Genomic DNA, 14,198 nt, shown 5'->3' with positions numbered 1-14,198 from the left:
AATGTCTTGCATCAAAGTAACCCAGGAGAAGACTCTACCAAAAGAGGGGTGAGAAGATTAGTATTTTGACCTTCTATGTCACAAAATATTGAGAGAGTACTTTCATCTTGTTCTGTGTGTAATAGTACAAAGCAATATCAACAGAAAGAACCATTTCAACTGAACCAGATTCCTGAACTACCTTGGTTGGCAGTGGCTGCAGATACTTTCAAATGGAATGGTCAACATTACTTGGTAATAGTAGACTCTTATTCTAATTGGTTCAAGATTGACTTACTTCCAAATCTAGCATCCAGTACTGTCATTACTAAGACTGTGTCATTTTGCAGTTCATGGTAACCTGCACAAAGTTATTTCTGACAATGGCACACAGTTTACAAGCCAACAATTCAAAAGATTTGCTGAAGAGTGGGACTTTACTCTTGTCACAAGTAGCCCAGAGTATCTGTAGTCAAATAGTTTGGAAGAACATGCAGTTCAAAGTGCAAAACAGTTATTAGAGAAGTCAAAATGAGACAAAAGAATTTTCCTGAATCTCTTAAATCTTACAAACATTCTTCTTGATAACCATCTTGGTTCACCTGCTCATAGACTTCTGTCGAGACAAACTAATCACACATTACCAATCAGTAGTCAGTTGTTGGTTCCATGTGTCAAAAACAACAGATCAGTAACAGAAGCACTTAACTCAGAAGTCATATTACGATAAGACCAGCAAACAGCTCAATCCATTAGGAGGAGGAGAAGTAGTAAGGATGTAAACATCCAGAGGTTATGATCAGACTGGAGTCATGAAGAATATTTGCCAGAGCCCAGAGCCAAGATCGTACATTGTGGAATCACAAGGAGTAGACTTTAAGTGGAATCAGAAACATTTGATACCAGTGTTTGAGCCTATACCACAGCATATAGCCTGTGAGAAAGACTCTTTATCTCAAGAGTGAGTTATTCAGTGTTCCAGTTCCAGAAGAAGTTCAATAGAATATTCCTGTTCCTGTGATGAAACCCAAAGTTCCTGAAATGAGTTGTTCACTGATGACTGTCCTTGTTGCTAAACCCAGTCCTGATTGTTATGTTACAAGATCCAGTCACATCTCCAGACCATGTTTTAGATACACTGCAACTTGGACATGAACATTGTGTTTGTTTCTAAATGTCTATATTGATGCATGTTTAATTGCAATGTCATTTTGATTAAGGGCAATCTTTTTAAGAGGGAGGATGTAGATCAATGTGTGTATGTCTCTTTAAGAAGCTATCCAAGGACTTGCACAAGTATATAAATACTGAGCACATGCAAGTCTGACTGCCATTTTGTATATATATATATCTATATAAGGTCCATCTGTTAATCAGTTTGTTTATATTTAATGATGCTGTTATCCATCCTGATGTGTTTCTATGTAATAAAGCATCTTAAATGAACTAACATGCCTGCTTTGTCTTCTATGTATAGATGGGCAAGTGACACTAAGGAAATTCAAGGCATCATAGGTAAAGGTAAAATAATTGTGATGGGCTTCCTGCCTCCAACAAATCGAGCAAGTGATGGCTGCCATAACACCTTGACTTGAGTACGTCTGCCAAATGTTTGTAATATATGTTAGGTAGGGAAGGGGAGGGGGCAGGACTGGGAATTGCTTTTTTTCTTTTGGCTTTTTCCTTCCCTGCCTGGTAACCATCAGGCCCTGCTTTGCTAAGTTCAAACACTCACAGAGCAAGCATTCTGCATACTTCCAGTTCACACCCATACCTCCTTATAACTTCCAAAACTTTTTTCAGTCTGACTTATTTAACAAAGTGACTTAGCAGCTAATAATAGGCAGCATTAGAAATGACAAGGTATTATTAATGAAATGACACTTAGATTGTTAGTCTAGGATGTCCTGTCATGGAAAAATGAATCTTTGTTTGCCACTTATTATTCATATTTTCTTATTTATGTTCATACTTTCATAACTGAGAGACTTACATTTTATTGAGTTCTATGGTGTGAAACATCATTATAAGAGACAGGACAATTCACTATCAGAGCTGGTTTGTATTGCACTATGCAGGAAATATTCCTAGTTAGCAATATTTCCATATGTACGTAATATGTCAAAAAAAGTGACTTGCGAACTGTTGCATGACATCAGGAGAAACTGCAGATGTTGTTGAAGAAAATAGTTGTTGATATTTGCACTGTAAGTTACACATCTTGAGATATCCAGTATTATTTGTATTGTTAATTATATAATTAAACATATGTTTTCAGATTTCTGTAAATAACACAATATACATGCCTTAGACAAATTTCTTGTTATCATGTGAAAATTTATGTGTGGTTAATACAAATTTTTAACAATACATGGTTAGGGTGTATAGTTGTAAAGATATGAACATTTGTATATTAAAGTTTAATAAAAACACCTTGGAGTTTGTGTGCATTATAATATATTGCAGTATTTATGGAAAATATTATGAACACATTGACTATTATCACTGTAAATGACACTTGTTTTTGATAACATTGCTATTTGCACAGTTTTAATAGTTTTTGTTGTTCACAAAATATGTGCATTTGTTTATCATATCATTTTTATGTTTATTTTTCAGAAAATGTTCTGGAATTAAGATGTGTGTAGGCTGCTTGTAGTGTGACATTCCAGACTCTGTAGGTACCACTGAGTTAATGCCCAAATGTAAAAAATGGAAAACTGCCAAAAAAAAATGAAAGTTATAGTAATTTATTTTTTTTGCCAAAGTTAAGTCTTTCAAAAGAACAAGATAAAATACACTGAAAATAGTTGAAAGGTTGACCTAGGCTCATACTTAAGGAAAGAAGCTGGGCTGCGGTCAAAAAGAGTCAAATGACCAGTCCAAACACCTGAATAACAATTAGCAATAAATAAATAGATACAAAAAGGCACTCTGATGGAAATAAAAAAACAGATGCTGTTTATAGCTGAAACTATGCCTTATTCTTTTACGGTGTATTTCTCCCATATAAACTCTGTGTACTGCATTGGTATATTGTAAACAAAGATCTCTGTTTAATACTGGCCGGCATAATGAAAAAAATCTGTTGATCAAGGATTTGCTTGAAAATTCTCCATCTGGTCTTCCAACCAACTGATTAAAAAAAAAAAAAAAAAAACAAGCAGTTAATAAATTATTTATTTATTTAACATTTGTTAACCGAGAAAGTCCACTGGCCACATGTCCATTTTCAGTGGAGGCCCAAGGAGAAAAGCTCCACAATTTGCAACATTAAAAACAAGTGTGATATACAATAAACAAAATAGTTATGTCAAATACAGTACACAGTTTCAACACAATTTTGACATTTGCATAGAAGAAAGATATATTTAAGTAGATATGACAACCAGAACAAATGTGCAGCATAGTAACAACATAATTATAACAAATAATTATTCAGTTTACAAAATACTTATGAATTTACAGAGAAAGAAAGATGTGTTTGAGTGGATATAGATAGGGAAGATACGTAAAATCAGATGTATAAGAAAATGTACTCATACTTGAGTGTGGAGATGTAATATATATAGGTTTTAGGCCTAATTTGCTAAGAAAAGAGCTCTTAACCAACATGTACTAATTAGAGAACAGTGAAGATGAAGAATAAGAGCTAGCCTGGACCAGTACAGGAACAGAGCCAAGTTGAATTAAAGTGAGTTATTAGTGAGTTTTGAAACTGTGGCAAAGAAATGATGGAAGATATGTGCACAGGTAGTGAGTGCCATAATTTGGATACAAAATTAGAGAAGAGTGACTCCTCTGCTGAGTTGTAGGGTTTGGTTACCTCAAGAACGAATTCATTGTTAGAGCGGAGAGTCTTGTTGTTAGAGTATGGTTTAAGTAGGTTTTGCAATGAAGAGGTTTTCTGAGTTGTTTGTAAGAGTTGGGGAAATTCTAGCCAGTTTAGCTGTTTTAAAACTATGCAGTGGCGAGTAAATAAATAAATAAATGATAAATGTGTATTCTAATGACACAGCACTCTGCTTATTGGCATACTAACTTCTTTAGAGATACAATTAGTTCATGATCATTTTCCCGCTGTATAATATTGCAGCCATCTTTCTACATTACTGTCTCCTCTCTGTGTTGCCTACAATCTAACCAATCTCTTTGTGGTGCAGATTCAAAATATTGAAGTAATACATGACAAAGCAGTCAGCTTTATGTCACATTTCTTATCAAGGAGTCATTACTGCTCTGTTCTATGTGTGTCTGGAATTCCAAAGCTCTCAGTGGCTCAAAAGTCAAGATTGCAATAAAACTTAAGTGTCCATTCACAGTTCGTGGTATACCTTAATGTCACCAATATTATCCAATAAGAACCAATGTATTTCAGGATTCATTAGGTAGACAATATCTCATCAAGAGGTCAAGGAATCTCTGAAATGAAAAGAAAAGGCCTCAGTTCAGTGTATCTGAATTTTATCATTTCAGCTTAGCCTTAGTCTTCCCACTTCACTACCAGTTGGTTTATAGTTCTTTTACAGTTTCATGATAAAGCTCATCTCCTATGTGCTCATTAAATACTTTCTTCAACCTTCATTTAGTCTACACAAACTCTTTATATATAATATTTCCACTAGCAATTTGCCTAGTTTTCCTCTCAGCTACTTATGTTTTCTTGTTTAATCTTATTTATACTTCTGTCGTTTCCACTTCCAGTTAATCTTATCTTCTATCTCAGTACTTGTACCTTTATTGGGTCTATATTAGAAGCACAAAAACCCTAAACTGCGAACGCTCACATGAGCGAAAATGCCGGGAATCGATAGTGTGATTGCAGGGTCATGTTACAGTGAGGAGTGGGATATTTGCCCTTTCCTCACTGTAGTGCGACCTCAGAGTTAGAATATATAGGTAGCGGGGGTGTGGGGGGGTGCAGCCCCCAAAATAGCAACTTTGATCAACGGCATTTTCGCTCATGTGAGCATTCACGGTTTAGGGTTTTCGCGTTTCTAATATAGACCCCCTTTATTATATAATTCTATTACCTAAGAAGTTATTTTTTTCTACATTACTTTCACCATCAGTCTTGCTTGCTTCATCAGCATTACAGCCATATTACTTGCATTCACTTCTCTACTCCAGCTGAGTATTTTTTTCTTCAACATCACATCATTCTCGTCTATGACACAGACTATATTCAGTTTTGTTAGTCTGTTTGCCATAAAGACCTTCATTTTCTCACTTTCATGCCCTGTGCTTCCAAATCTCCCTAGCTCTACCCATCTGTTTACCATTCCCTGCACAGTGGTTCCTAATATCTTTCATTATCCACTAAGTTTATTTGTCCTTATCTGAGCTTATTATTCTGTCACCGTTACACTAACTAGTCACTTTTTTGCCTTGACTTCCTGAATGGCACTGTTTATTTCTTGTACACATTTTTGTTATTATGTACACAATACTATAGATGACAATATGTGTTTAAAATAGTATCACTGCCAGGTTTTTCTACAGAGGTAATGTCCTGGTTTAGAACTTATCACGTCAGGAGGCCCTTCAGACTAGTGAGTAATAGCATTCAAAAAGATACTAATCTCCACTTTATAGAGAACAAAACTGTGTAGACTAAAACAATACCCCAGTAACCCTCAGAAATATTAACTACATAACATTTCTACTGCTATAGTCTCAGTAAACGTCATCTCAACACCTACTATCAAAGTACACCACCAAACACTAAAACCTACTACCTTATCAGCCAACAACCTTCCATCTCAATATCTAAACATATCAGCAGATGCCATCACGTATTTGGTCTCCCATATGAATTCATAGATCTATCCAGGAATCTCATGCCTTATCACTTTGGAAAAAATCATATGTTTTTCCACTTCATAAAGTTGGAAATTATACCAAATTTTCTAATTATACATCAATTGCTGCACTTTCCCTACTATCCAAAATCTTGTAAAATGTATCCATACAGGACTTCTTCAGCATCTCTTGGGTTTTCACCTCCCCCCAACTCATCGTGTGTTCCTCCCAAATGACAGCACAAGCACTGCCTTACTTACTTATGCCAGTACTAGCAACCAAATTACAAACACCGACAACTTGGCTTCTCTCTATTTCTAGACTTGTTAAAAGCCTTTGACACAATTTTACAAGAAAATTGCCTCAAAATCTTTCTGTACTAGACATCTGCATCTGTCACTCTACCCTTCACTGGTTTCACAGATATTTCTTAGATTTGTTTTAATCAGCTAAGAGTAAATCAGAATATCCATCCTTCTTTCCTGTCTTTGCTATTAACATTGGTGCACCACAGGGGTGCATTTTAGGTCCATTACTTTTTAGTATTTTCAGCAAACAACCTACACACAGCATCCAAGCTCACAGCCCTAATTCAATACTACTCTAATATGCTTTATCACAAATTTAGCACAGCTCCAACAGATTACCCAAATGTCCTTTACATCTATTCAGTCCTAGCTAGTTAACTCTCAGCTGCTACTGAACACCCCTTTCCCCCCAAAAAATACTTGATTCCTTCCAAAATCATACAATACAGATAAAGTAAACTTGTCAATCACTTTTTTAGTGGTATACAGAAGCAGACATAGCCTACCTCACAAAACTATTAGAGTCATAATAGATGACAACATGACACTCAACATGCATATGCAGCCCTTAAACACCTAAAATGGATTGAACTGCTTGACTGCATCACTTACTCAGTTATTCATATCTCACAGCATAGTCCACAAACCAGAACACCTCCAATCATAAAATATATCATTCAGCACTATTTTCAATCAAGAATCATTCACTTAAAATGTACAAGTCACAAAACTCAGATGTTAATGACTTAAATCTCAAGCATAACTCTAAAATCTGGAATTCTTTTCCCTGTCACTAAGACTTAATACAACCAGTATACATTCAAAACTGAGCTAAAACAATTTCTGGAGGATTCATTTTTTTTTTTTATTGTTTATTTTATTTTATTTTACATTTGTTAACCGGGAAAGCCTGACTGGACACAAGTCCTTTTTCAACTGAGGCCTGGGGAGAAAAGCTCCACATAAAAAAGCTAATACAGCACAGGTACAAATAAAATATAACAAACACAGTAGAACACAGTTAAATATACAATGTGAGACACATGGCATAATTAAACATAGTAATATATATAATTTGTGTTTATATGTACAGTTAGTAATATTGAATCCAATATAGTATCAGCATTAGGAGCAAGTAGGTTAGTCAGGAGCCATACATGGACATATCCAGTTTTTGGATAGGTAAGTTTTTAATAAAAGTTTAAATGGAGGCGAGGTTGTGGTAGATATTATACTGGGAGGTAATGCATTCTAAAATTTAGCTATACAGCTGGAGAAGAGGGATTCCCCGGCCTGATTATTGGCAGTGGAGACTTTTATCAGTGATTTATTATTGGATTGTAATGTTCTGGTACTGGGGTATGGCTTTAGTAAATTTTGCAGGGCAGATATCTTTTCTTTCTGATGGAATAATTTGGGGGCCATGGTTAGTTGGGTGTAAAGTATGAGTTGAGGAAACTCAAGCCAGTTGAGCTGCCTGAGGGCTCTACAGTGATGAGACGTGGAGTTTGAATTAGTTGCAAATCTAGCAATTTTAATATAACGTTTCAAGTTTTGCAAGGTCAGATTTCCTAAGGTTGGTGAGAATTGGTGATGCATACAGTAGAGCTGAGATCAAGTGTGTTTGAGCTTTTGTGGCTTTTGTGTTGTTTGTGAGGTAAAGTTTATTCCTATACAGAGTACCTATTTTTGTGGATTTTTTTAATAATTAGAGATATGTGGAAATCAAATCTCATGTTATTGTCTATTTCAACTCCTAACAGCTTAGTATGGACAGTAGTAGAGATCCTGTTTTATTTGACAGATTTGATAGTGAATGAAAAGGGGGCTATTGTAATTTTGGTTAGGTGAAACAGCATAAGTTTCATTTTGTTGGGGTTGAGAATGAGGTGGGAGTTTGTTAGCCAGGTTTCAATTGCAAGAAAGGAGTTTTGGGTGATTCGTAGATCTGTTCCTACACATACCCTGGTTACTGGATTGCACACTTCAGCTACTTATTGCATCTTTTTACCTGACCAGGGACTCAGTCCTTCTTTATGCACATCAAGTCTATGACTTCACACAACTCATGTATATATAGCATGTGTAATTATTTTTTTATCCAAGACAAAAGCGCAATCACTGTGCATGACAAAATCAGTTTAATAAAACAAACTGTTTAAAAGGTAAGCACCTTCAAGGATCACACTCCACTTCTTCAGGCCATATGAAAACACTATAACCATTCACAAAATTATACAATGTCTAAATACATAAAAGCCAGTGAAATCACTTAAAAAAGTCACATGCTCAAAATTCTAACTGCAACAATGTATCACTTATGTAAATTCCGTAACTTCAAAGCTGGTCTTAAAGAAAGCTTTCCATTTAAACATTTCATTTTATCAGCCTGTAATTGCAGGCTCTAGGGTGGCTGCGGTGGTGCAGCAGTTAGCGTTGCAGCCTCACAGCAAGAGGCTCTCTGGTTCTATCCTCAGCTGGGGTGCCTTCTGTGTGGAGTCTGCATGTCCTCCCTGTGGTCTCTTGGGTTTCCTCCAGGTGCTCTGGTTTCATCCCAAAGACATGTTGTAGGTGGACTGGATACTCCAAATTGGTCCTAGGTGTGAGTGCATGCGTGTGTGTGCCTTCCGTGGAAGATTGGGTGCCAGGCTGGTAACTTGACACCGTAAAACTCCACTGCCAATCATGAGTGGATAGGTGATCCACTGTGGTGACCCCTAACCGGGAAAAGCTGAAGAAAGAATCCTGTAATTGCAGGATCCAATGAAACTCCCTATTCTCCATTTTGGTAGGCAAATTTCCTAATCTAAGTTCTTTCCTTATTTTTTTTATAATAATAAAATTAAAAGAATGAATACCTTTTCTATCCACCGCATGTTTCTCTAGTGGATTCTTATTATTCTGTTGTCTAAGGTCTCTAATATATTCTGTCATTCTCTCCATAAAGGAGAGGTTGGTCTTCCCAACATAAAAACAGCTGCATTGCTCACATTGTACTAAATAAACTAAGTTCCTCATAGTAGAGTCTGCTTCTATCGTATACTTATATTTCCTGTGAGTGGTTGGTTGTACAAAAGACATCAGTATTAATGAATTAGCAGAAAGTTCTTCTGCCACAATGGATCTTGCCTCTCTCCTGAGCATGTGCAATTTCTCCATTATCATAACAGAGAAGTATCTTGAGGGACTTCTTATTCTTGAACCGAAACATCGGTTCTATTCCTATTAATTGATTAACTTTTCTGTCTGACCTCAAGCAAGACATGCCAATTATTCTTTATGACTTCACAGATAGGTCCTATGTTGCCAGAATAATATAGAGGAACAGGTGTTCCCCACTTAGTATCAGTTCTTGCTCTGGCACATACATTTCAACTTCTTAGTTCAAGAAATCTGGACAAAGCATGACATAATGGGGGGACGAAGGCCCAAAAATAGGGGTCACATTTTAAATATTGCTCTTATAAACTTAGAAAGTTGTCAGAATAACAGGATTTGTGTTAGCATGCATTTTTCTGAAGGATATGAAGTCTGAAACTCAAATGTATGTTATTATTTGGTGACTTTAATCCTTATATCATAGGTTCATAGGTAAGTACTAAGCTAGCTGCCTTTGTGGGCCATTTTAAGCCTAGCCAATTTCCCCCGAGGCAAAAATCAAACACTGTACTATGTGTTTGGGAAGTAAACACCTTCACTATTATGCCAACCCCACAATCCCCCTACCAAAGGATTACCATTGTTACAGAAGATCTTATTGTTAATGCAAAATGTGTTTATGCAATACTGAAAATATTGTTACCCCCATCTACATACCTTCATTCAAACATTATGAAAGAAATACAATAGTCACCAAAGCATAATTCCAGCTGGGGCTCACCAGTGGTGGGGTGACTAGCAAAGGATAAAGTGTGGTTAATGTTTTTTTGATATATATAGGAAACAGAGATGGTACAAACAAATATAAAATTAGAAATAGGATACAGTAGATAAGTAGACAGTATCAGTAGACAGAGGATTTAAAAACAAATCAGAACAATGTGTGATGCCTAAAGTAATGCTGAAGATGACATGGGAACATGAAACAGGCAGTATTAATTGTTATAGTAGTCCTATAAGTGATAACAGTACTTGTAATACTGTGATTGGAGGGAACTAATTTATTTATTAATTTTATTTATTTGCCATTTGTTAACCGGTTTGGTCTGGCTGGGCATATGCCCTTTGTCAACAGAGATCTGAGGAGAAAAGCTCAATTACAGCAATGATTTTTTTTTTTATAAAATCAAATTAAGTATTTAATTAAGCAAGCATACAAAAAATGGTTAATTTTATACAATGTATGAAGAGAGAGAGAAAACTTCAATATAGATATAATCTATTATGAGCCATATAAACACAGATTCAACATGAGAATAATCATTTGGATGGGAAATTAGCTAACAATAAAGAGGGGGTCCAGGTACTAGGGAAGAGAAAAAGGAGGGGTACAGAGTATATGAGGAGGGAGAGGTAAAAAGGGAAGATAGGAGTATAGTGGAGGGAAAAAGTCAAAGAGCAGGAAAACCTAGAAAACAAGTAGTAATGACTAATCATCCATTACAGTGGGAAAATTGTAAGTCAGATAATGACAAAATGGAACATTTCAGAAATCATATGCAGTAGTCACTAGAGAAGGCCAAAACTTATGAGAGTATGGTGAATGAGAAGTGTGCACTTGTACTTAAAAGCTGAGATGGGGGAATTTAGTTTGCATGTATATTTCAGCAGGTCACTCATTGGACAGAGCAAACCACACCCTGTTAAAAGTTGTCAGAACATGACAAGAGAAACCCCAAGCAATTGACAATATAGGAGTAAACAATCTGACAGTTAACATAGCAGAGAAGGCACAACAATCTAACAGAAATCAATGAGTTCCAGAACGAAGGAGACATATTCTTTAGCTTTTTGGAGATGTTACCGAACCATGTGTAACTAGCAGAGAAATACAAAATTCAACATGCAGTTGAAGGACTGGTGCTATAAACAAGGTTATAGACTAGAAAGTGACTGGGCAAAGACATATGAGGATAGGAGTTTTTTTTTTATATTGTGGACTCTTTGCAGCTAAGTCAAAATTTATCAAAAAAAAATTTGCCAAAAAAAAACAATTTTTATGAAGAACAGATCAAAAATATGAGGCAAAAATCTGGACATTCAGCAAAAATCTGTACAGTTAAGAGGTATGCATCTGGCATCATTGTCACTAGATAACATCTCTGAAAAATAAGGCTTAGCCATTTTACTTTGTAATATATCTAGATCAGAGAGCCCCTGTCCTATCACTCTCTCTGATTATAACCTCATCATAAATTCTTTCCTCATCTCTTTAATATCTCTTTCAAACCTCTTCTGATCATTGTTCAAACATGAAATTCTCATTCTTTGGCCCCTAACTATATTACAACAAACATGGGGAGGGTCTAGGCTTTGTCTATGTAATACATGGTTCCTGTGACACTCTTTTCTGTATCTGCAGGTAATAACATCATTAAACTCTTTCTAACTTCACATCTAAAAAAAAAATATGTCACTCTCTCAGATACTGTCATAGCAAACTCATTGAATTCCTTATTTTATTTATTCATTTTACATTTGTTTCCAGGAAAGTCTGACTGTATGGAGGCCCTTTTTCAGTGGAGGCCCAGGGAGAAAAGCTCCAGAAATAATAAATACAAACATTGTAAAAGGTAGCAATCATGCAAGGAGATTCCAGTGGTTGTATAATGATGGGCAATGCAGTTCATTAGAGGTTACATTAACAAAATATGAGATATAAGAATATATACATTTAAATGAGTAAGAGAAACACATTTCAATAGAGATGAGGTCATGGAGTGGTGTAAAATAGCACCCACTGAGGAATATGTTGCTAAATATTCTGAGGTTAGACTTACCCAGGAGAGTTGCAAGAACAGAGCTAAGTGTCTACTAAGTGAGTAGTTAGGAGCTTTTTAAAGTGTACTGTGGAACAGTTTGAGGTAATAGGGGTTGACACTTTATTCCACATTTTAGGAATGACTTTTGAGAAGAGAGATTCCCCAGCGGAGTTGTTAGCTTTGGTGGTTTCTAACAGGAGTTTGTTAATGGAGTGGAGGGCTCTAGAAGTAGTGTATGGTTGTATAAGATTTTGGAGAGCAGGGATTTTATCAGGTTGATGCTGGATGTTGTTGGCAAAGGTTAATTACTTATAGTGTAGCAGATAAGGAAGATCTAACCATTTTAGTTGTTTATGAGTGGTACAGTGATGTGACCTGTGTGTAACATCTGTTACAAATTTGGCAATTTTATTGTAACAGGATTCCAGCTTTTTTAGATCAGTTTACGAAGGTTGGTCCAAATTGAGGAGGCATATAGGAGAGTTAACAGAAGGTGTGTGTGGGCAATGGCAGCTTTTGTGCTTCTAGTTAGAAATTGTTTGCTTCTGTAAAGAAGACCTAGTTTTTTGTAGACCTTCTTAATGGTTTGAGCAATGTAAATGTCGAACTGCAGATTATTGTCAATTTCAATGCCTAGCAGTTTAGTGTGTGCTAATGAGGTGATAATAGTTTTCTTTTTGCACTTTATATTGAAAATTAGGTAATATGAGGGAGATCTTGTAAAGCAGAAGAGAAGGATCTTTGTTTTATTGGGGGTTTAGAATTAGTTGGGAATTGGTGAGCCATGTTTCAACAGATGGAAATGAGTCTTGGGTTATGGTGTGGTGGTCTTGTAGGGAGCACGCTGCACATATTAGAGTAGAGTTGTCTGCATATTGTATCACAGAGGCATGACGAGTGGAGGTATGGAGTTCATTGGTGAATAGGGAGGAAAATTAGAGACCCAAGGATTGAGCATTGTGGGACCCCTAAGGCAACTGGAAGAAGAGTGGAGAGGTGGTGTTGCCACTGTATGGCCTTCTGATGTCCTGATAGGTAGCTTTGAAACCAGGTAAAAGAGGAGCTACTAAGGTTTAGGGAGGAGAGCACATTGATGAGTTTATTGTTATTTACCATATCAAAGGTTTTGGACAAGTCTAAAAATATGGCAGATACAAATTGTCCTTGATTCTTATAGTGGTTCACTCTATTAGTAAAGGACATTAGGCCTGTGGTGGTGCTGTGATAAAGAGAAACTCGTGTTGTGTGTTTGATAATAGTTTATGTGTGTGAAGGCAGTCCATGAGTTGGGTATAGATGACTCTATCTAGGATTTTAGATAAGGGTGTCAGAAAAAGAATTAGACAGTAATTAGTACATTTTTTATAACCTAATAAAAGGCACAAATTTATTGACCTTCAAAATTAAGTTGGCTTCCCACTGGTCTCATACATTATAAGAATAACTATGTGCACAGGATGTTCCCATTGCCACCCCAATTTTTTGTTGATAATACTATTTCAAAAACGGAAACATTATTTTCTAGGATTAGTTCAACTAACATACGTGCATAGCAAATTAATTTGTTTAACATCATAGTGACTATTAGCTAGCAAAAATTCTTTTATCAGTGCCATGACCTGTTGGTTAGGGATCACTGTAAACAACAAACATGCATCCATTGTGACAAATCAGTCTCCCCAAGATTTTCAGTTTTGAAAGAGTTACAACTCATTCAAAAATTGGTTTGTATCAATCAAAACAGTAGGTACTTCAGTTAATACAACCTTCAAATGCTTCTTTACATTAAAAAACATGGGCTGTGTTAGCCACTCCTGTCCAGACACAATGGGTCTGAAAGGTGGGTTGCTTGAGTCCTTATGCATTTTTAGCAAACCTTGAAGCACTGGTATAACCAGACAATCAACTAAAAAATAATTATACAACTCAGAGGAAATAATCTCACTAATCAAACAATGGTGCAGCATAACTCATATACCGTTGTTTTATATTGTCTATATATGGTGCAGAAATAATTTCATAAGTGTCCAATGCCTGCAACATCTCCAGCATTGCTATATTACAAAAGTCTCTGTCCTTTATTATCACAGCTCCTCCTTTATCTGCTGGGTGGATGGGAATGGAGATATCATTTCTCAGAGCTCTAAGGGCCTCAGATTCCCTCTTCTTCACATTATAAAATGTATTC

Source organism: Protopterus annectens, chromosome 1.part1, assembly GCF_019279795.1.
Source record: "Protopterus annectens isolate FY-2018-M chromosome 1.part1, PAN1.0, whole genome shotgun sequence".
Classification (NCBI taxonomy): Eukaryota; Metazoa; Chordata; order Ceratodontiformes; family Protopteridae; genus Protopterus; species Protopterus annectens.
This window is presented reverse-complemented; position numbering follows the sequence as displayed.